Source organism: Scyliorhinus canicula, chromosome 17, assembly GCF_902713615.1.
Source record: "Scyliorhinus canicula chromosome 17, sScyCan1.1, whole genome shotgun sequence".
NCBI classification, from domain to species: Eukaryota; Metazoa; Chordata; class Chondrichthyes; order Carcharhiniformes; family Scyliorhinidae; genus Scyliorhinus; species Scyliorhinus canicula.
In genome coordinates, this window is record NC_052162.1 from 111,388,665 (window position 1) to 111,413,510 (window position 24,846).

Genomic DNA, 24,846 nt, shown 5'->3' on the forward strand with positions numbered 1-24,846 from the left:
GTAGGCTTATGCAGAAAGTAAGGAGGCATGGGATAGTGGGAAATTTGGCCAGTTGGATAACAAACTGGCTAACCGATAGAAGACAGAGAGTTGTGGTGGATGGCAAATATTCAGCCTGGAGCCCAGTTATCAGTGGCGTACCGCAGGGATCAGTTCTGGGTCCTCTGCTGTTTGTGATTTTCATTAACGACTTGGATGAGGGAGTTGAAGGGTGGGTCAGTAAATTTGCAGATGATACGAAGATTGGTGGAGTTGTGGATAGTGAGGAGGGCTGTTGTCGGCTTCAAAGAGACATAGATAGAATGCAGAGCTGGGCTGAGAAGTGGCAGATGGAGTTTAACCCTGACAAGTGTGAGGTTGTCCATTTTGGAAGGACAAATCTGAATGCGGAATACAGGGTTAATGGTAGGGTTCTTGGCAATGTGGAGGAGCAGAGAGATCTTGGGGTCTATGTTCATAGTTCTTTGAAAGTTGCCACTCAAGTGGATAGAGCTGTGAAGAAGGCCTATGGTGTGCTAGCGTTCATTAGCAGAGGGATTGAATTTAAGAGCCGTGAGGTGATGATGCAGCTGTACAAAACCTTGGTCAGGCCACATTTGGAGTACTGTGTGCAGTTCTGGTCACCTCATTTTAGGAAGGATGTGGAAGCTTTGGAAAAGGTGCAAAGGAGATTTACCAGGATGTTGCCTGGAATGGAGAGTAGGTCATACGAGGAAAGGTTGAGGGTGCTAGGCCTTTTCTCATTAGAACGGAGAAGGATGAGGGGCGACTTGATAGAGGTTTATAAGATGATCAGGGGAATAGATAGAGTAGACAGTCAGAGACTTTTTCCCCGGGTGGAACACACCATTACAAGGGGACATAAATTTAAGATAAATGGTGGAAGATATAGAGGGGATGTCAGAGGTAGGTTCTTTACCCAGAGAGTAGTGGGGGCATGGAATGCACTGCCTGTGGTAGTAGTTGAGTCGGAAAATTTATGGACCTTCAAGCGGCTATTGGATAGGTACTTGGATTAGGGTAGAATAAGGGAGTGTAGGTTAACTTCTTAAGGGCAGCACGGTAGCATTGTGGATAGCACAATTGCTTCACAGCTCCAGGGTCCCAAGTTCGATTTCGACTTGGGTCACTGTCTGTGTGGAGTCTGCACATCCTCCCCGTGACTGCGTGGGTTTCCTCCGGGTACTCCGGTTTCCTCCCACAGTCCAAAGATGTGCAGGTTGGGTGGATTGGCCATGACAAATTGTCCAAAATTCTATGATTAACCTAGGACAAAAGTTCGGCGCAACATCGTGGGCCGAAGGGCCTGTTCTGTGCTGTATTTCTCTATAATGGTGAGGGTAGACTGAGGGAGATACTTTCGGCTGCATCGAGGGACGAGGCAGGGGTGTCCCTTGTCCCCCCTGCTCTTTGCATTGGCGATTGAACCCCTGGCTATGGCACCGAGGGCGTCGAGGAACTGGAGGGGGCTGGTGAGGGGTGGGGAGGAGCATAGGGTGTCGCTCTATGTGGATGACTTGCTGCTATATGTGGCGGACCCGGTGGGGGGGATGCCGGAGGTAATGAGGATCCTCAGGGAGTTCGGGGATTTCTCAAGGTATAAGCTCAACATGGGGAAGAGCGAGTTGTTTGTGGTTCACCCAAGGGACCAGGAGAGGGGGATTGGGGAGCTCTGTAGCCACATAAAATGGATGCTGAGCTACAAAATTAGACCAAGCGCTAAGACTGCTGGGAAACAGACAGTTTAGCCAGAACAGCAGTCTGCAAAGAGCATTTTGCATTCTGCAGCAGCAGAAACCAGTTTGGGCTCAGGTGAGAAGACCTTAGCTAGGTGCAAATGGCAAAACGCTTTGCATGCTAATGAGGCAATCAGACTTGAACACCCACACAATAGATACATTTGGTTCTGAATGGACACATTCTAATCAAGGCCCAGACATCGAGGCACCAGAAACCTCCAAACAAAAGGACATAAGAAACGCCCCCTCCATCACGGAGACCCCCTCGCATTGGGGAATTAATCCAGTATCGATAAGAAATTGATCCAATAGGTAGAGCCCGCCCGAGAAGAGGGAAGGACAATGGAACCCCTATAAAAGATAGGGACCTCGTGTTGTCCGGTCTGTTTTTCCGTGCTCCGGCTCTGACCACGACCTAGAAGATCCACTCTGACTCCAGCCGTTGAGCACCAGCCGCCGAACCGTAAGTGCCAGTACGACGCTCGCTACGCGAACTAAGCCCGCTAGAACCCCCAGTGACCAGAACGCTTGCTGAAGGTTGCAGCCCAAGACCAGGACGAAGGCCTCGCTCCCTGACCTTGCCTATTCCTGTTAGATAAGTATTCTGATTACTTTAGTTTAGTCATAGCTTAGTCTCTTAGTGTGTGCATGAATATTTATTATTACTGTATAATAAATATTATCGTTTGGACCTTACTAATCGGTGTATCGTCTTTATTACTTTGAACTTGACCTTGGAATACTAGTGACGTTGTCTATACGGCAACTGGCGACTCCTAAAGCTGAATAAATACATACAACAGAGCCTAGCGGTGTTAAGCACTTGGAAGTTAATACACCCCAATAAACGCGTTTTACGCCCATAGTAAAACGTGCAACATTTAGTGGCGACTTCCTGACGGGACACGGTTGTAAGTGGAAACCCCACACCGTCCAGGACCCTGAAATTTGAATTAGAACTCCAAATTACAGAGAAAGTAAGAAAGTAAAGAAAATCACGAGTATTCAAGGTGTTCAAACTAATAAGCGTAATTCGGAAGTGTGTTTAGTGCATGCGTACTAACAGGGCTGTAAGGTAAAACTGAAAGCATTTTTGTTGCGACAAACTTTCGGTAGTTTTGTGAACGGAACATAGTGTAAGCCGTACCCGTTTCTTGAAACACAACCACAGCAACCCCCTGTTCCAAATTAACTAAAAGAGAGTCAGAGAAAATGGCCATGCAGGCAATGGAACGTCTGATGGATCCAGAAAAGTTTGTGGTCGCAGCGACCAGCAACAGTAGCAGGGTAGGCCAGTGTCCCACGTGGGAGCTGGAACTCCGCAAATATTTACAAGGAAAGGGATGGCCCCTTTGGAAAGAGTTTTGTTTGAATGAGGAGACAGGTCCCGGAAGTATAGGACATACTTGGTGGGAGAACCTCTCTCAAATTCACAAAAAGAACCTCAGTAAAGCACGCAAGCCGATGGCGATTGTGTCCTGTTTGGCACAATTGCGAGGCACAGAGGAGGTCGTCAGGACGCTCCGGGCAGAATTAGAGGAAAGGAACCGCATAAGGTCGATGTCAGGGACATTGAGAAGGAAAATCTGGATCTAAGAGGGAAGTTGATGGAGAAAGGTAGAGAGGTGGATGATGCCAAGAGGGCACATCAGTCTTGTCTAGCCCATCTCAGCAGTTCCCAGACCCAGTACGAAAAGGCTTATCAGGACGTGCAACGTGCCGTTCTGATAAGGGAGGAATCAGAGAAGCAGGTGGAGGCATTGCAGAGGCAATGCTCTGATCTCAAAGCAGCTTTGAGAGCACTCCATGCTGCAACCACAGAGCAAAGGCAAAGTACTGTGGATCACGCGAAATGCAGGAAACAGATTGCAGAGCTGCAATCGCTGCTTTCGGTGCAAAATGGGTTCCAAAGCACCTTTGGGACCCAGTTAGATGGAGAAAATGCCCCAGATTGGCAAGAACTAAGTGAAACAGCACAGCGATATGTTCAGGGAACATGTGCGCCAGCAGCGCAACAGAAAAGGCAGGCACCCCCACCCCCCACAGATCAGATCATAACCGCACCCATGAATCCCGTAACCACGCAGAGAAAAGCCATAACAGAAGGCGCACCAGATATAACCTACACCACCCCCTTAACTGTAACCCAGCTCAGGGACGCATGTGAGAAGATCACTCCGTTCCTCCCCACCGCAGACCCCCACCAGTTCTTCGCTAAAGTAAAACAGCAGGCTACCATGTACGGCCTGGATGAGAGAGAGCAGGTTAAGCTCACAGTGCTGAGCTTAGACCAGTCAGTAGTAGCAGCCCTCCCCGACCCACAGAACGTTGCCGGAGGCACCCTAGAAGAGATGCACACCTCCATTTTAGATGCCATCGGGTATAATCGAGGTGACCCCGTAGAAGGACTGAATAAGTGCAGGCAGAAAAGATCCGAACACCCCACAGCATTCGCAGGAAGGCTGTGGATTCACTTCAATGCAGTTTTCGGCGACTTAAATAGGGCGCATTTGAACCAGGAAAATATGGTCAAATGGACGCGCACCATTATCTCACACGCAACAGAGGCAGGACAGAGCGCTTGCAACAGTTATGACCCCTCAGAAGAGGCCCATAATGAGAAATGGGTCCTGAAAAGGTTGTCCCGCGCTTGGGAGCAATCAATTCAGGCAAAAAGTAAGGTTCAATCCCCAGAAGAGGCTCAGGCTGCCGCAGATATTCAGGCAGTGAGAGAGCATCAGAAACCCGCATGGGTAAATGAAGGGAAGAACAGCCCACAACAGAAAGGCCAGGAATGCTATAACTGTGGACAGTTAGGGCATTGGGCAAAAGAATGCCAAGCACCCCAGCGATCTCAGAGAGGCCAGCAGACAGGCACTCTGAACCGCAGTAAGGCAAAACCCATCCACAATGTAGCAGTACAGTCAGGACCCACCGATGTGGACGAGACGAACTGACGGTGTTCGGGCTCCCCCACTTGGGTCTGTGACACACTATGGGACTCATCAGGGAGACCCGTAGTCACAGCAAGAGTAAAAGGGAAGCCCATAGAGTTACTGTGGGACACAGGAGGCTCCCGCACCACCATTAACTCCACGATCACGGCACACACAGACACGTGGCCGACCACCTCCACCATTACACTTAGCGGGTTCACCGGACACTCGCAGCAGGGACATATCACAGCACCCGTAGCGATCCAGCTAGGGAACATCTCAACCAAACACCCCGTTGTTTTAGTAAATCTTCCCCGGACAGCAGAACACATCCTAGGGATAGATTTTATGAACGCTCATAGCTTGTCGTTCGACCCAGTGAACCAGTGTGTCTGGCGAATGGCTAGATCAGACAGAGCACCAGCCACCCTCACAGTAGGAGACTACGCTAATCGGATTAGCGCAGTGGGAGAGTACTCATTCGACCTGACTACACTCCACACCGACAGACAAATAAAAGCCCTACTGAACAAACACAGGACAGCATTTGCAAGTCACCGTCATGACTGTGGCAGAATGACTGGACCAGTTCACGTTACCGGACAGGACCCCCGACCACAGAAACAGTATAGATTTCCCCTGGAAGCAGAGGTGGAAATAGAAAAGGTGATAGGAAGCTTATTGGAGCAAGGTGTGCTCAGAACGGTAGCCTCGACCAATAATGCCCCTATTTGGCCAGTGAGGAAGCCCGATGGATCATGGCGTCTGACCATCGATTATCGGGAACTCAACAAAGTAACCCCCGCAGTAGCCCCAACGGTAGCTACTAGTCCCGAGACCATGCTCAAGCAGGGACTCAACTCCAAATACTTCACGGTATTGGACATCAGTAACGGATTCTGGTCAATACCATTGGCAAAAGCGTGCCAGTACAAATTTGCCTTCACTTTTAAAACACAGCAGTATACGTGGACATGCCTTCCACAAGGATTCCACAATTCCCCCTCCATTTTCCACCGACAGTTGGCAAGTGGTTTAGAGAAATTTTCCCGACCCGAATGTCTGGTACAGTATGTAGACGACCTACTACTGCAGACAGACACAAAGGCAGAGCACATTACGCTTCTGGCCGAACTCCTGGAACTGTTGACTTCAATTGGATGTAAAGTTAACCCAAGAAAGGCCCAGATTTTGGAAAGCAAAGTGATGTATTTGGGAACAATCATCACACACGGCAAACGCGAGATTGAATTCAAAAGAATTGATTCGATTGTCAAATTGCCCCTTCCCCAGAATGTATCAGCCCTCCAGTCGTTTTTAGGACTGGTTGGCTATTGTCGGAACCACATCGACGGATTCGCGACAAAAGCAGCCCCACTCTCAGACCTCCTTAAGAAAGGAGCCCCCTGGGAATGGCTTCCGCAGCATACAGGCGCTGTGGAGGAGTTAAAACGAGCCCTTAGCGCAGCACCCGCGCTGCTAGTCCCAGACCAACTTTCACCCTACGCAATAGAGGTAGCGAGCACTGATCTGACCCTCTCGGCCGTGTTGCTTCAGGAACGGCACGAGCAGCTAAGACCAGTGGCTTATGCCTCCCGACTGTTAGACCCAGTAGAACAAGGATTCTCTGCCTGTGAGAGGCACCTCCTTGCTGTCTTCTGGGCAGTGCAGTATTTCTCATACATCACCGGACTCAACCCCATTACTATTCTGACCGAACACACACCCACACAGCTACTCCTAGACGGTCGACTGAAGGACGGTTCAGTTAGCCAGATTAGGGCAGCTAGATGGACACTACTTTTACAAGGACGGGACATTACAGTAAAACGGACCCGCACACACACATATTTAGCAGACAACCTCCAATACCCCGGACAGCCCCATGACTGTGAAATTGTAGCTCCCCTGCATAACACAGGACCCTTTATAGCAAAAACACCCCCCAGGAAGCTAGGGAACCCAACCCAAAGCCCCCAACCCACAGACACGTGTGGACCCTTGAGGATTTATGTAGACGGTTCCTCCACAGTTTTAAATGGTGAGCGTATCACAGGATGCGGCATCTATGTAGAGGACGCGCAGGGGCGCGCTCTCGAAGAGATAGCTCTTAAGTTACCAGGTCACTTAGGCGCGCAGGCAGCAGAGCTCGCAGCCATAGCGTATATAGTGGACCACCCCGATTCTTTCCCCAGCCCAGCAGACATATATTCAGACAGCTTATATGTCTGTAACAGTTTGACCGATTTTCTGCCCCTGTGGAGGACACGAGGTTTTGTCTCCGCAGACGGGAAACCCCTTCCATCAGCCCCTCTACTCCAACATATTTTAGCAAAAGCGAAGGACAGGACCTTCGGCATAATAAAGGTGAGAAGTCACCCTAGGTCATCCCCCCCTGGGAATGTAAAAGCCGACGCACTGGCTAAGGCAGGTTCCAGGCGAGGACACTTATGGACCCCCCCAGCTAGCGCACCTGCTAGCGCCCCTGTGAGCGCAGTCCACATCTTACAGACGGATATTAAAGATCTTGTAGCAGCACAAAAGCAGGATAAGGACCTCCGGGAGGTTTTTAAAGGCAATTTTGTGCCAGAGTACGAGAGATTTAAACACGCACTGACCACACATGAGGGTGTGATCATAAAGGAACAACTTTATGTGGTCCCGCAGCAGGACAGGAATGCAATGATTGCTTTATTCCATGATAACCACGGGCATCAGGGAATTGATGCAACAACGAGGCACCTCAGGCAACTCTGTTGGTGGCCTAATCTCAGGACTGATGTCACACATTATATTGAGAATTGCCTTATTTGTGCTCAGAATAACCCGGAGAGGTATTCTAAGAAGGCACAACTTCGGCATACTCGCCCAGTAAACGGCCCCTGGACAAACCTCCAGATCGATTTTATAGGACCATTACCCCCTTGCAGGAATGGCTATAAATACGTTCTGGTGGTCATCGACACCTTTACCAAATGGGTAGAGGCATTCCCCTCCAGAACAAATACAGCAAAGACAGCTGCAAAGATCCTGACCCACCACATCTTCACGAGATGGGGTTTACCCCGAAGTATTGATTCGGACCAGGGATCTCACTTTACAGGACGGGTCATGAGGAACGTCCTGACAATATTTGGGATAAAACAAAATTTCCATATTGCGTATCATCCACAGTCCAGCGGGATTGTGGAGCGCATGAATCGGACTCTAAAAACTACCCTTAGGAAAATGGTTCAGGAAAATAACTCCACATGGGATTCAGTGCTCCCATTTGCACTCATGTTCATAAGGAACACTGTTTCCACTTCCACAGGCTACACACCACCCACACTCATGACCGGACGCCCTATGAAAGGGACAGAATTCCTTTTAGGACTGGACATGACCAGCCCCGAGGTGACGGCCCTCACACACGAAAAGACGGTTAGAGACTTGGTTGAGACTGTGAGGTCTGCACAGATTGCAGCCGCAGTTCAGCTTGGAAAACGCCGTCAACAACGCACCGCTTGTTTTAATAAGACCGTACACCCCACAGAATTCCAGGTTGGGCAACAGGTAATGTTATCTGTTTACAACCCCAGCAGTTTTTTGGCTCCAAAATATTCCGGTCCCTACTCAATTTCGGATAAAATTAGCCCCTCAGTTTACAGGGTAAAATATCCTAATGGGAAGACCGCGTGGTTCCATATTAACCAGCTTAAAGCATATGGGACACAGTCTAACCATGCTCATCATGTACTGCTAGACGCAGCAGAACACTTCACCCCGCCCCCTAGAGACACTTTTCCACCATCCCCCTCACAGACCAGTTCGTCAACGGACTCGCCCACGACTCCGCCCACAGACCACGACAGACCACGCCCCGACACGCCCACAAGATGCCACAGCAGAGACAGCAGGACAGACACTGACTCTGAGGACAGCGACAGCACACAGCCATACAGCCCACACTGCACCAACTACGACCCCGACTCCAGTGACCCCATGGAAGTCACTTACCTTAAAAACCCAGAACCACCACCCGACCCCGACTACCCCGACAACACACTTGACACAACACTATGGCACAGGGACAATTCCTACAGACTTGTCCGCAATGACGAAAGTGACCCCCGGTCACACAATTCGAAAATAGCATGCCTGATCCACACAAGGGTGTGGGATCCGGGAGAGCAGGACGACACGGTGTCTGACTCCCGACATGGCAACCCCTTTGTGACCCTGTTCACAGAGGCAGAGTCAAAGTGAGGTGTCCAGATGATGTAAAATAGGCATCGTTTGAGGGAAACGATGTCCTTTCTGATGGAACCTGCACGTATGTTTGTCTATCGTTTTATGTTTGTTTTGTTTCAGGAATGTAAATGTTTCAGTTGGAGGATGGACATCTTCTTTTCAGCTGAAAAGATTGTGACCACCTCACATACACGTTAGTTTGTCCGCAGATACCTTTGAGAACTTCGGTTCCAAACACCCAGTTTGATTGGAGATCTTTTCAAAGTTGTAAGACTTGTGACAGCCTTACACACCCAATAGTTTGTCTGCCGAAACCTCTGAGAACTTCAGTTGTATCCTCTGGTGAACCGACACAGTTCACGACTTGTTCCCTGTTTTCAGAACGGAGCATCTTGGCTCCATTGTTTTTAGGTGCCCCTCTATTCGGTGAATAGAGGCTGCAAGTCACGGTAACCACATTCGTACCCGTTTTAATCCAGGTTACTCAGGCAGTGGACAAACGGCACTGAGGACCCGCCCTGTCTGAGAACCAACCTTGGTCAGCCAAGCTCGGGTATGGCACAGCACGCCCTACCCGGGGATCCCATCCAACTCGTACCCGTAGCGGCCCATACGCAACTCATTCGGACGTTTCTTTCAAAATTTTGTTTTCATTTTTCGTTAGGCAGCCCTTCGGCCGCCATCCCACATGCTATTTACATCCAGGAACATTCGGATGGTAAATGAGCAAAGCCTGCGAGACGGCTCGCAGGAGAAGGATTGTTAGGTGTATTCTGGTCTTCAAATTCGCTTTTGAAAAAGAAAAAATGAGGGGAGTCACAGGGTGTGACTTGGCCAGTCATTTTTAAAGGGTCAATCGGAATATAAAAGACAGATGCACTAACAGGTAAAGATCTTAAACTGTGTATTGACAGATACTGTGCTTGATCCCATAGCTTTCGAAGGACGAGACAGGGATCGAAGCAAGGATTGTCCATACAGGAGGAAGAAAGAAGAAAACCAAGATAAAGATGATGGAAGCTCACCTATTGTTGTTAACTGTTATATCTGTTTGTGTGGAAACAAGACACGTTTCCCCCACAACCCCCACCGTAAATGTTTCCCTTACAACCACTCCCCAGTGCTCAGCTCTGATCAGTGAGGTTCAGACCTGGTGCACTAAATTTATGACATGGTACTCCATGTCATACGTAATCGAATCACTACTGGTGATTGCGATCCTCGTTATCCTTGTACAGACCCTCAGGTTGAGGAAGTGGAAGAGGAGAGCCTCCCGTTCTTGCCCTTCCGTCTATGGAGTTCGATCTCCGATTTTCCGATTTCATCAATCCCCTCTGCCCCATGATGAATAAAGCACTGTGTGTAATGAATAAAAATTCGACCCTGTATTGTATTGTCCTATACTCGACTGCCGAGTTAGGAAATGTGATGTTGTGGTGTGAATGGTTAAGGTTTTAGAGTGTGAGGAAATGTTTAAGTAAAGTTAGGGATAATTGTGATAGGTAGAGGTTCCCAGTTTATGGTAATGCATGTCCCCTTTGACATAGCGCCAAGTAGAGATGTTAGGTAAAAAAATTTTCTTCCCATAGTTTAAGACAGAGTAGCCCAGGAACTGGCAAGAGGTCAGGGGACACAAAGAAGGCAACCCAGATGCACTCAAGGCGACGTACATTGTGATCCTTCACAATATTTTTGATTGTGAGGATCACAAGGAGGGAATGTAGCCACATAAAATGGATGCTGAGCTACAAAATTAGACCAAGCGCTAAGACTGCTGGGAAACAGACAGTTTAGCCAGAACAGCAGTCTGCAAAGAGCATTTTGCATTCTGCAGCAGCAGAAACCAGTTTGGGCTCAGGTGAGAAGACCTTAGCTAGGTGCAAATGGCAAAACGCTTTGCATGCTAATGAGGCCATCAGACTTGAACACCCACACAATAGATACATTTGGTTCTGAATGGACACATTCTAATCAAGGCCCAGACATCGAGGCACCAGAAACCTCCAAACAAAAGGACATAAGAAACGCCCCCTCCATCACGGAGACCCCCTCGCATTGGGGAATTAATCCAGTATCGATAAGAAATTGATCCAATAGGTAGAGCCCGCCCGAGAAGAGGGAAGGACAATGGAACCCCTATAAAAGATAGGGACCTCGTGTTGTCCGGTCTGTTTTTCCGTGCTCCGGCTCTGACCACGACCTAGAAGATCCACTCTGACTCCAGCCGTTGAGCACCAGCCGCCGAACCGTAAGTGCCAGTACGACGCTCGCTACGCGAACTAAGCCCGCTAGAACCCCCAGTGACCAGAACGCTTGCTGAAGGTTGCAGCCCAAGACCAGGACGAAGGCCTCGCTCCCTGACCTTGCCTGTTCCTGTTAGATAAGTATTCTGATTACTTTAGTTTAGTCATAGCTTAGTCTCTTAGTGTGTGCATGAATATTTATTATTACTGTATAATAAATATTATCGTTTGGACCTTACTAATCGGTGTATCGTCTTTATTACTTTGAACTTGACCTTGGAATACTAGTGACGTTGTCTATACGGCAACTGGCGACTCCTAAAGCTGAATAAATACATACAACAGAGCCTAGCGGTGTTAAGCACTTGGAAGTTAATACACCCCAATAAACGCGTTTTACGCCCATAGTAAAACGTGCAACAGCTCCCACTAAAAAGAGCGGAGAGGAGTTTCAGGTATTTGGGGGTCCAGGTGGCCAGGAGCTGGGGGGCCCTGCATAGACTTAATTTCATGAGATTGGTGGAGCAGATGGAGGAGGAGTTGGGATGCATTACCGCTGTCCCTGGCGGGTAGGGTGCAGTCAGTCAAGATGACGGTGCTCCCAAGATTTTTGTTCCTGTTCCAGTGCCTCCCCATTCTTATCCCGAAGGCCTTCTTTAGGTGGGTCAACAGGAGTATTACGGGGTTTGTGTGGGCGCGAGGGACTCCGAGGGTGAGAAGGGTGTTCCTGGAGCGGAGCAGGGATGGGAGGGGAGGGGGGGGCTGGCGCTGCCCAATCTCTGTGGGTACTACTGGGCCGCTAATACGGCGATGGTGCGCAGGTGGGTGATGGAGGGGGAGGGGGTGGCATGGAAGAGGTTGGAGACGGCGTCTTGTAGGGGTACAAGTCTGGAGGCGCTGGCAATGGCGCCACTGCCGCTCCCTCCAACGAGGTATACCATAAGCCCGGTGGTGGTGGCTACCCTCAAAATTTGGGGGCAATCGAGGCGGCACAGGGGGTTGTGGGGGCCTCGGTGTGGACCCCAATACGGGGGAACCACCGGTTTGTCCCGGGGAGAATAGATGGTTTATGGGGTGGCACAGGGCAGGGATAAGAAAGTTGGGGGACCTGTTTGTGGATGAGAAGTTCGCGAGCCTGGGTGAGCTGGAGGAGAAGTGCGGGCTCCCCCCGGGAAACACCTTTAGGTATCTACAGGTAAGAGTGTTTGCCAGGTGGCAAGTGGTGGAATTCCCGCTGCTGCCGCCACGCACGATACAGGATAGGGTGCTCTCGGGGGTGTGGGTTGGAGAGGGGAAGATTTCGGCAACGTACCAGGCGATGCAGGAGGAGGATGAGGCCTCGGTGGAGGAACTGAAAGGTAAGTGGGAGGAGGAGCTGGGGGAGGGGATCGAGGAGGGGACGTGGGCAGATGACCTAGGGAGGGTGAACTCTTCCTCTTCGTGCACGAGGCTCAGCCTCATACAGTTTAAGGTGCTGCATAGGGCACACATGACCGGGACAAGGATGAGCCAGATTTTGGGGTGAGGACAGGTGTGTTAGGTGCTCAGGGAGTCCAGCAAACCACACCCATATGTTCTGGGCATGCCCAGCGCTGGAGGAATTTTGGAAGGGCGTAGCGAGGACGGTGTAGAGAGTGGTAGGATCCAAGGTCAAACCTGGCTGGGGGCTCGCAATATTTGGGGTCGCAGAGGAGCCGGAAGTGCAGGAGGCGAAAGAGGCCGGTATTCTGGCCTTTGCGGCCCTGGTAGCCCGGCAGAGGATTCTTCTTCAGTGGAAGGATGCGAGGCCCCCCAAGCGTGGAGGCCTGGATCAACGACATGGGGCGGGGTTTATTAAATTGGAAAAGGTGAAATTTGCTTTGAGGGGGTCGGTGCAAGGGTTTTTCAGGCGGTGGCAACCGTTCCTAGACTTCCTGGGAGAACGGTAGACAATGGTCAGCAGCAGCAGCAACCAGGGGGTGGTTCTTTTCTACCTTTGTTGTTCAATACTGGGGGATCTGAGGGGGTGTATATATTTGCTATGTTTGCTTTGTGTTTTGATGGGTGTTAATTTATTATTTATGTACAGGGGGGGAGAGGGGTACTGGGGTGTTTTGTTTTGTATTTAATTCTACGGGGTTCTTTTTCCATTCTGTTGTTGATATTTTGTGAAAACTTCAATAAAAATTATTTTTTTAAAAATAAACAAGCCCTATTTCTTACATTATCACTCCTGGAAGGAATCTTTCCGCATCAGAAATGTAAAAAACGTTAAGCGTCTGCTTCAGTCTCTTAGCCACTGCTGAGAGCTGACTAGACATCTGTTAAAAATAGTCCAAAATTGGGGCTAGACAATTCAGGAGAGATGTTAGAAAGAACTTCACTCAAAGGGTTTCGAGGTCTGGAACTCCCTCCCACAAACAGCAGTTGAAGCTGGATCTGTTATTCATTTAAAAACTGAGATAGATAGATTTTTGTTAAGCAAAGATATTAATGAATATGGGCCGAAGACAGGTATATGGAGGTAGGCCACAGGTCAGCCATGATCTCATTGAATGGTGGGACAGGGTCAAGGGGCGCTATGGCCTCCTCTTCTTCCTCTGTTCCAATCATACCTGTAGCAAAGTAGTCTTTCCGCACAGCCTTACAAAAATAAAATACTGGGATTTCGGGCCAGTATCCTCGGCACTTGGGTCTGGGATCAAAACAAAGTTGGGGGCTCGCCCTGGATCTTCCTTTTTCTATTCAGGGGCAATTTAGCATGGCCCAATCCACCTACGCTGCACATCTTTGGGTTGTGGGGCTGAGACCTACACAGACAGGGAGAGAATGTGCAAACTCCACACACACACACACACAATTTACAGTGCAGAAGGAGGCTATTCGGCCCATTGAGTCTGCACCGGCTCTTGGAAAGAGCACCCTACCCAAGGTCAATACCTCCACCCTAGCCCCATAACCCTGTAACCCCACCCAACACTGACGGTAATTTAGGACACTACGGGCAATTTAGCATGGCCAATCCACCTAACCTGAACATCTTTGGACTGTGGGAGGAAACCGGAGCACCCGGAGGAAACCCACGCACACACGGGGAGAGCGTGCAGACTCCGCACAGACAGTGACCAAAGCTGGAATCGAACCTGGGACCCTGGAGCTGTGAAGCATTTGTGATATCCACAATGCTACCATGCTGCCCATATGGACCTGTCCGGGACGTTGAATATATATCCTTGTTTGGCTTGGGATTATCAAACTTGAAGGCAGTGAGTGTGGGGAGCAATTGCATTCTTTCAGGTTTTTAAAATTTAAATAGGTAGTGACTGGAGATGGCTTTTTCAGTTGTAAACATTTTCCTGGGTGTGGAAGAGGTCACTCATGATGGTTTGCAAAGGGAGACTAAAACAAACTTTTGGGTTTGGCGGAGTTAACCGTATCTAAAGGAGTGAGGAAGGTAGGGACAATACAAGCCATGGCTCAACATTTAAATTTGCCAGAGACACAGCCTGAATCATTAGAATTAGCTAGAATTCAATTACAAATAGAAGTGAAGAAATTGGAAATGGAAGAAAAAGTAAAAGAGAGGGCTTTTCAAAAGGTAATGGAAAGGAGGAAGCTTGAGGTAGAAATGGAGATATTGACAAAGGAAGAAAAGAGATAAGGAAAAAGAGAATTTGAACTTCGGAAACTGGCACCGGAAGGAGAACATCAGCTTAAAAGTTGGGAGATGCTGAGGAAGGCCTAGAGGAAGGAGAGATACTTCCTCGTCTAAAGCTTAGTGGGGATATGTTCAAATATATTCAAGCAATGCCAAGATTTGATGACAAAGATGTGGAAGCCTTTTTCATCTCATTTGAGAAAGTGGCTAAACAATTGAATTGGCCAAAGACCATGTGAATAGAGTTGGTTCAAACAAAGTTGGTAGGTAGAACTATAGTTTGTATTACTGTCAGAGGAGGAAGCTAGGGATTATGATGAGGTGTGAAAAACCATATTAAATGCATATGAACCAGAAGCCTACAGACAAAAGTTGAGAAATCTAAGGAAAGAACCAGGTCAGACATGCATAGAATTTGAAAAAATGAAACAAAATAATATTGATAGATGGATAACAGCATTAAAAATAGACCAAACACATGACGTTCCCTGTCAGTCTCTGCTTTAAACACACTCAGTGACTGAGCTCCCACAGCCCTCTGGGGTAGAGAATTCCAAAGATTCACAACCCTCTGAGTAAAGAAATGTCTCCTCCGAGACCCATCCTAAGTGGCTTCCCCCTTATTTTGAAATTGTGTCCCCTGGTTCCAGACTCTCCAACCCGGGGAAACATCTCACCTGCACCCACCCTGCCTATTCCTTTAAGCATTTTCAGGTTTCAATAAGATCCCCTCTCATTATTCAAAACTCGAGAGAATACAGGCCCAGTTTCCCCAAACTCTCTTCATAGGACAGTCCTGCCATCCCCGGAACAAGCCTGGTGAACCTTCATTGCCCTCCCTCTGTGGCAATAATACCTTTCCTAAGGTAAGGGCAGTAAAACTGCACACAGTACTCCAGCTGGGGTCTAACCAAGGTTCTATACTATTGAAGCAAGTCTTCACTATTCCTGTAATCAAACCCTCTTGTGATAAAGGCCAACATCCCATCAGCCTTCCTAATAACTTGTTGCACCTGCATGTTAGCCTTCAGTGACTTATTGACAGGACACCCAGGTCCATTTGTACCCCTTATCTTTACCACCTTTGCCAGTTGCTTTAACTGTACAGGAAGCACAGGTAGCACAGAGGGAAACCATTCGGCCCATCGTGCTTTTTCCAGCTCTGTGAAAGAGCCAGCCAATTAATTCCATTGCTCAGAAATGTTCGTTTCCTTTCAAGAATCCACCCAATTTCCTTTGGAAAGAAAGAATCTGTCCAATTCCCTTTGGAAAGAAAGAGTCCAATTTCTTTCTTGCACCCTTTTCAGGTAATGAACTCCTGATCACAACAACTCATTGTTTTAAAACAAATTGTTCTTGATATCGTGTGTTTAGATTTCCATAGAGAATTTCAGAGAGAATTAAAGACATGGTTATTGCTCAAAATTCAAGCTCAATCTTTGTCAATCATTTTGATGAGGGGACCAACTGTAATATATCCAAGTTTGAGGAAAATTATTTAAAAATGCTTTTCTACCGCACTTCAACCACAGAACTCCAGAAGTGAAGTGTAGTCATTGTTGTAATGTGCAAAACTGTTGGTAGGTCTGGGAAATCTATTTAATTTGAAAACTCCATCACTTTTGCACCATAGTTACGGATATATGTAACAAGGTCAAGGAAGCCATTTTAAACTCTAACATGTAGCTTCTTGCGGCCGTTTCATATTGTGCAACATTTCTTTATTAATCACATATTGATTCCATTTTCCCCCCCCCAATATTTTTATTGAAATATTTGTAAAATGTCTTATAAAAACAGAAAACGAACAATAGGCGTTAAACATTAACATAGTACAAAAATAGATATCTGTGATAGACCACTGAAAATAACAAAAAACAAACACAATACTAACCCCCCCCCCCCCACCTCGGGAAGCTGCTACACCCCCCCCCCCCCCCCACACACCTCGGGAAGCTGCTACAGCCAACATTTTAATTAAGTTTCCCCGAGAAAGTCGACGAACGACTGCCACCTCCGGGAGAACCCTAACATTGATCCTCTTAAGGCAAACTTTATTTTCTCAAGGCTGAGAAACCCAGCCATGTCACTAACCCAGGTCTCTGCACTCGGGAGCTTCGTGTCCCTCCACAATAACTGGATCCGTCTCCGGGCTATCAGGGAGGCAAAGGCCAGGACGTCGGCCTCTTTCACTCCCTGAACTCCCAGGTCTTCCGACACTCCAAAGATCGCCACCTCTGGACTCGGCACGACCTGCGTACCTAGCACCTTGGACATTGCCCTGACAAACCACTGCCAGAACTTCTCAAGCTTCGGGCGTGCCCAAAACATATGGATATGGTTTGCTGGGCTCCCCGCACACCTTGCACATCTCTTCTATCCCGAAAAACTTGCTCATCCTCGCCGCTGTCATGTGTGCCCGGTGAACCGCTTTAAACTGTATGAGACTGAGCCTGGCACATGATGAGGAATTGACCCTACTTAGGGCTTCCGCCCACCGTCCCGGCTCTAACTCCCCTCCCAACTCCTCCTCCCACTTGCCTTAAAGCTCATCCACCGGGGTTTCCTCCACCTCCAACAGCTACTGGCAGATATCCGGCACCTTTCCCTCCCCCTCCCAGGTATCGGACACGACTCTGTCTTGTATCCCCCGCGGCGGCAGCAGCGGGAAGGCCACCACCTGCTTCCTCAGGAAGGCCCGCTCTTGTAAATACCTAAAGCCGTTCCCTGGTGGTAATTTAAACTTGTCCTCCAGCGCCTGCAGGCTGGGAAAGCTCCCATCTATAAACAGGTCACCCTCCTTCTAATACCCGCCTTCTGCCAGCTCTGGAACCCGCCGTCCATCCTACCCGGCAGGAACCTGTGGTTATTACATACCGGGGTCCAGACCGACGCTTCCTCCACCCTCTTGTGTCTCCTCCACTGCCCCCAGATCTTCAGGGTCGCCGCCACCAGCGGACTTGTGGCGAGAATGGCAGGGGTGCCTGTGGTGAATGTAACTCCGTAATTCACACTGTATTGTATAGACATGAGACCATGCATTGATAAGCGCAGTTGCGTTGTCCGACCACTAGGGGGAGAGTGCTGGGAATGCTTAGGAGTTTGTACAGGGCTCCACCCTTGGCTCCGCCCATGACTCCTCCCCCTGGACTGCTGTATAAATACCAATGCTCAGAGCCAGTCGTTCAGTTCATCAAGAGTTCAACGTGGAACAGGCTGGCTCTGTTGTAAGTAGATTAAAACCACTGTGCATATCTTAAAGCACGTGTCTAGTGAATTGATGGTTCCATCAGTGCTGTTACCAGCGCTCCCCGGTAAGTAACATTCCCCAGTAAGTAAACTTCAGCTCTCCAAAACCCATTAGCATAACCATAAAGCCAAACAGACACACTCACTTAAAACAGAACAGAGTCCCCCGAAGGGTAGTGCTAGCTTCAGGGACCCCCCCCCCCCCACCGTATCAACCACCTTCTAAACAAAGCGCCCTCCAACCGTCCCCCAACCCGCTCTTTCGCACATGACTAATCACAATCTTATTTAAAACAGAACACAAGTACAGACCGCTGCCTCCTCCCATCTTCGAAACATTAAGTGTCACTTAACTCGAGTCCAACTTCTTCTCTTTAATAGATGTCCAAACATCATCTGGCAACTCAAAATAATCGTGTCGGTCCTTGTGCGCGAGACAGTCTCGCTGGGTATAACACCCCAAACTTCACCCCCTTCTTAAAGAGGGTCGCCGTTGCCCGGTTGAACCCTGTACGTCTCTTGGCCAGCTCCGCACCCAGGTCCTGATAGATGCGCACTTCATTATTCTCTCACTTGCTGCTCCGTTCCTTCTTGGCCCATCGCAGAACGCGCTCCTTGTCTGAAAATCGGTGGAATCAGACCACCATGGCCCTTGGCGGGTCGTTCGCCTTGGGTTTCCTTGCGAGGGCTCTGTGGGCTCCATCCAGCTTCAGGGGTGGAGGGAAAGCCCCCGCTCCCATCAACGACTCCAGCATACTCGCCACATACGCTCCCGGCCGCATCTGATCCCTCGATACCTTCAGGAAGGCCAACAATCCTACAATTCTGCCTCCTGGTTCTGTTCTCCAGATTCTCCTGCACCCTCTAGCACCTCCACCTTATGCTCCAGCATAGTTATCTCGTCCTCTTGGTTGGAGAGTTTTAATTCGATCTCCTGGATCGCTTTCCTCTGGACTGCCTGAGTCGCGACCATTTGGTCGATCAATGCTTTGATCGGGTCAAGCGTATCCCTTTTTAGCTCGGCAAAGCAACTCTTGAAAAGCTCCATCTGCTGCTCCTTTGGTCAGTGAGCCGCTGCTCCCTGGTCCTTGCTGTCTGCCTTGCTTCGCCGCACTGCCAGCTCCCCTCGCTTCCCTCTATCGGGACTAATTTGTTTCACACAGCCACTTCTCGTCCAGCTATCCATACACCGGGGGGGTGGGGGGGATCCTCCTTACTGATGCTAACTCCACCGATTTATTTCATAAAGTCCACAAAAAAGGTCCGAAAGTCCGATTCAGGCGGGAGCTATCGAATGTGCATCCTGCTCCTCCATGGCCGCCACCAGAATTCCACATATTGATTTGATATTAAAAGTCAGTCAACAGTTGATTATTCACCAATGAACTTTGATAAAGTTATAATTTGCGAAACAATGTAATAGATAATATTGTAACGGCTGGATTGTTCTTTTATAAATTAAGAAACCTAAACGTTTCTAGAGACTGCAGAGTTAGCCGAAATCGTACAAAGAAATTATTCTGTGTGGAGTTTGTACATTCTCCCCATGTCTCCATGGTTCTCACCCCCACAACCCAGAGCCGGGATCGAAACTGGGACCTCGGCACGGTGAGGCAAGCGTGCTAACATACGCCACCCTGCTGCCCTGATGTTAGTGGTAGCATGGCCGAGCGGTCTAAGGTGCTGGATTTAGGCTCCAATCTCTGCGGGGACGTGGGTTCGAATCCCACCGCTGCCTGTAGAGGTTTTAGTTTTCACCACAGAAGAGATTGAATACAGAGAGTCTGACTGGAAAAGAAGAAAAAGGGGTGACAATGCAAACGTGATCTGTTCTTGGGGCAGCAGGGTAGCATGGTGGTTAGCATAAATGCTTCACAGCTCCAGGGTCCCAGGTTCGATTCCCGGCTGGGTCACTGTCTGTGTGGAGTCTGCACGTCCTCCCCCTGTGTGCGTGGGTTTCCTCCGGGTGCTCCGGTTTCCTCCCACAGTCCAAAGATGTGTGGGTTAGGTGGATTGGCCGTGCTAAATTGCCCGTAGTGTCCTAATAAAAGTAAGGTTAAGGGGGGGTTGTTGGGTTACGGGTATAGGGTGGATACGTGGGTTTGAGTGGGGTGATCATGGCTCGGCACAACATTGAGGGCCGAAGGGCCTGTTCTGTGCTGTACTGTTCTATGTTCTATGTTCTATGATAGTTTGAGAAATAATCAATGATTAGAATATAATCACGACCATAAAAGTGAAATAAGTCAATTTGAATTTTTGACCATGGAGTCTTTTCAAGATCATGTGGTAGAAGTGGTTCTTTGCTTTGAGTTGATTGGTTGCGTTGACATGTTTCACAGTCAAGAATCAGGTTTGTGATGTCCTTTTTTTAAATTATTTTTTTTTAAAATAAATTTTATTCAAGTTTTCACAAATTTTTACCAACAAGAACAGAAAGAAATAAGAACAGTAACCCCCCCCATACACAGATAATAAGTTAACAGAAATAATTAACATGAAAGCAAATATACACGCCCAATCTAGAAAAACAAACGAATCCCCCCCCCCCCCCCCCCTCCCGGGGTTGCTGCTGTTGCTGACCACCCCCTAACTCTCCGCCAAGAAGTCTAGAAACGGCTGCCACCGCCGGAAGAATCCTTGCACCAACCCCCTTAGGGCAAACTTGACCCTCTCCAGTTTGATGAACCCAGCCATATCATTGATCCAGGATTCCACGCCCGGGGGCCTCGCATCCTTCCACTGTAGAAGAATCCTGCGCTGGGTTACCAGGGACGCAAAGGTCAGAACACCGGCCTCTTTCGCCCCCTTCACTCCCGGCTCCTCCGCAACCCCAAATACTGCGAGCCCCCAGCCCGGCTCAACCCTGGAACCAACCACCCTTGACAGCGTCTCCGTGACACCCCTCCAAAAGCCCTCCAGTGCAGGGCACGCCCAGAACATGTGGGTGTGGTTTGCTGGGCTCCCTGAACACCTGACACACCTGTCCTCTCTCCCAAAGAACCGGCTCAGCCTTGCCCCAGTCATGTGCGCCCTATGCAGCACCTTTAATTGAATTAAACTGAGCCTCGCGCAGGAGGAGGATGAATTCATCCTCCCCAGGGCATCCGCCCACGTCCCCTCATCAATCTCCTCTCCCAACTCCTCCTCCCACTTATCTTTCAGCTCTTCCACCGAGGCCTCCTCCCCCTCCTGCATCACTTGATAGGTTGCCGAGATCCTCCCCTCTCCAACCCGAGAGCACCCTGTCCTGAACCCCTCTTGGCGGCAACAGTGGAAACTCCGCCACCTGCCGTCTGACAAATAGCCTTACCTTCATGTATCTGAAGGTGTTCCCCGGGGGGAGGCCAAACCTCCCCTCCAACTCCCCCAGGGTCACAAACTTCCCGTCTACTTCCCTGTGCCAGCTCAGAAACCCTCCGTCCATTCTCCCTGGGACAAACCGGTGGTTCCCCCGTTTCGGGGACGACACTGAAGCCCTCATCTCCCCCCTATGCTGCCTCCAGTGCCCCCAAATTTTGACGGTAGCCGCCACCACCAGGCTCGGAGCATACCTCGTTGGGGGAAGCGGTAGCGGCGCCGTCACCAGCGCCTCCAGACTCATGCCCACACAGGACGCCACCTTCAATCTCTTCCCTGCCACCCCCTCCCCTTCCATTACCCACCTGCGTATCATCACCACGTTGACGGCCCAGTAGTACCCACAGAAGGTAGGCAGCGCCAACCCCCCTCCCCCCCATCCCTGCCCCGCTCCAGGAACATCCTTCTCACCCTCGTGGTCTTCTGCGCCCACACAAACCCCATAACGCTCCTATTGACCCGCCTGAAAAAAGCGTTAGGAATCAGGATAGGGAGGCACTGGAACAAGAACAAAAACCTTGGGAGCACCGTCATTTTGACTGACTGGACCCTACCCGCCAGGCAGACTGGCAGCACATCCCACCTCTTCAACTCCTCCTCCATCTGCTCCACCAGCCTCGTAAAGTTAAGCCTATGTAAGACCGCCCAGCTCCTAGCTACCTGTATCCCCAGGTACCTAAAACTCCTCTCTGCCCTCTTCAGTGGGAGCTCACCAATCCCCTCTCCTGGTCCCCTGGGTGTGCTACGAACAGCTCACTCTTCTCCACATTGAGCTTATACCCGGAGAAATCCCCGAACTCCCGAAGGATCCTCATCACCTCCGGCATTCCCCCCACTGGGTCCGCCACGTACAACAGTAGGTCATTCGCGTATAGCGACAGCCAATGCTCCTCTCCGCCCCCCCCCCCCCCCCCCCCCCCCCCCCCACTCTCCTCCAGTTCCTCGACTCCCTCAGCGCCATGGCCAGGGGTTCAATCGCCAGCGCATGGAGCAGGGGGACAGGGGGCACCCCTGCCTCGTCCCCCGGTGCAGTCGGAAATACTCCGACCTCCTTCCATTTGTAGCCACACTCACCACCGGGGCCTTGTACAGCAGCCTCACCCACCTAAGGAACCCCTCTCCAACCCCGAACCTTTACAACACCTCCCATAGGTATCCCCATTCCACCCTATCAAAGGCCTTCTCCGCATCCATCACCGCCACTATCTCCGCCTCCCCCTCCGCTGCCAGCATCATTATAACATTTAGCAGCCTCCATACATTAGTATTCAACTGCCTCCCCTTCACAAAACCCGTTTGATCCTCGTGTATGACCTGCGGCACGACGTCCTCCACCCTCATGGCCAACATCTTTGCCAGCAACTTTGCATCTACATTTAGGAGTGAAATCGGCCTATATGACCCACACTGTAGGGGATCCTTATCCCGCTTCAGGATCAGGGAAATCAGTGCCCTAGACATCGTCGGGGGGCAAAGCACCCCCCTCCCTTGCCTCGTTGAAGGTCCTAACTAGCAGCGGGCCCAGCAGGTCTGAAAACTTCTTGTAGAATTGAACCAGGAACACGTCAGGCCCCGGTGCCTTCCCTGTCTGCATGTTCCCCATCGCTTTGACCAGCTCCTCCAGCCCAACTGGTGCCCCCAACCCCTCCACCTGCTCCTCCTCCACTCTCGGAAACCTCAGTTTGTCCAGGAAGCGATCCATCCCTCCCTCCTCTACCGGGGGCTCTGACCGGTACAGTTCCTCGTAGAAGCTCCTAAAGACCCTGTTGATGCCCACTACACCTCGTACCAAGCTCCCTCCTCCATCCCTAACTCCCCTAATCTCCCTAGCTGACTCCCGCTTCCGGAGCTGGTGCGCCAGCATCCGACTCATCTTTTCTCCATATTCATATACCACCCCCCTGCGCCCTCCTCCACTGCGCCTCCGCTTTCCTGGTGGTCAATAAATCAAACTCAGCCTGGAGGCTACGCCGCTTCCTCAGAAATCCCTCCCCCGGGGCCTCCGCGTACCTCCTATCTACCCTCACCATCTCCCCCACCAACCTCTCCCCCTCTCTCCTCTCCCCCCTCTCCTTGTGTGCCCTAATGTGTGCCCTAATGGAGATCAGCTCTCCTCTAACCACCGCCTTCAGCACCTCCCAAACAACCCCAACTTGCACCTCCCCATTGTCATTAATCTCCAGGTACCTCTCTTTACACCTCCGGACCCGCCCGCTCGCCTCCTCGTCAGCCAGCAACCCCACCTCTAGATGCCACATTGGACGTTGGTCCCTCTCCTCCCCCAACTCAAGGTCCACCCAATGCGGAGCGTGGTCTGAGATGGCTATCGCCGAGTATTCCGCATCCTCCACCCTCGGAATCAACGCCCAAGACAAAAAAATCAATCCGGGATTAGGCCTTGTGGACATGGGAGAAGAACGAGAATTCCCTAGCCCCCGGCCTCATAAATCTCCAGGGGTCCACCCCTCCCATCTGGTCCATGAACCCCCTCAGCACTTTGGCCGCCGTCGGCCTCCTACCCATCCTGGACCTAGAGCGGTCAAGTGCTGGGTCCAGCACTGTGTTGAAATCCCCTGCCATTATTAAACCACCTGTCTCAAGGTCTGGAATCCGGCCCAACAAACGCAGCATGAAGCCTGAATCGTCCCAATTCGGGGCGTATACATTGACCAGCATCACCTGCTCCCTGTGAAGCTTGCCACTTACCATCACATACCTGCCGCAACTATCCGCCACCACGCTCAACGCCACGAACGATACTGTCTTCCCCACCAAAATCACCCCCCCCCCCCCCCCCCCCCCGGTTCTTCGCATCTAACCCCGAATGGAACACTTGCCCAACCCACCCCTTTCTCAACCTTACCTGATCCACCGCCCTAAGGTGCGTCTCCTGGAACACGGCCACATCCACCCCCAGCCCCTTCAGATGTGCGACCACCCGGGCCAGTTTGACCGGCCCATTCAGTCCCCTTACATTCCGGGTTATCAGCCGGATCAGGGGGCTATTCACCCCCCCCCCCGCCCCGCCCCGCCGATCAGCCATAGCCCTTCCTCGACCAGCCACGTGCCCGCGTCCCCCGCACGGCCCGTTCCCCACAGCAGCAGATCCCCGTCTCGACCCCCTCTGACAGCTCCAGCTCCCCCTGGCCCTTTCAGCAGCAACCCGGTACCCCCCCTTCTCCCCCCCCCCCCCCCCCCCCGCCCCCCCCAGCTACGTCCCCCACTAGCTGCGTAACTCCCCCCATTGTACTCCCGTGAGTCAGCTGACTCCTGCTGATCCCGGCCACTCCCGCCCTACCAACGATTCCCCCCCCCCCCCCCCCCCCCCCCCCCCCCCCCCCCCGCCCCCAGTAGGCTCATCTCCTTCTCCTTCAGCCCTTAGTGCGGGAAAAAGCCCGCGCTTCCCGCTCGGCCAGCCCCGCCTCCTCTGGCGCAGCTCCCTTTTCAGG

The 24,846-nt window shown here is 50.7% G+C and overlaps 1 protein-coding gene and 1 non-coding gene across 2 annotated transcripts in view; both read left to right on the forward strand.

The window, feature by feature from the left end:
- The window catches only part of LOC119951521 (zinc finger protein 729-like), a 98,627-nt gene that overhangs the window by 61,920 nt on the left and 11,861 nt on the right, over window positions 1-24,846 (forward strand). The window lies entirely within an intron of this gene.
- trnal-uag lies at window positions 19,694-19,775 on the forward strand. The gene has a single exon. It is a non-coding gene; the product is annotated as a tRNA-Leu (tRNA).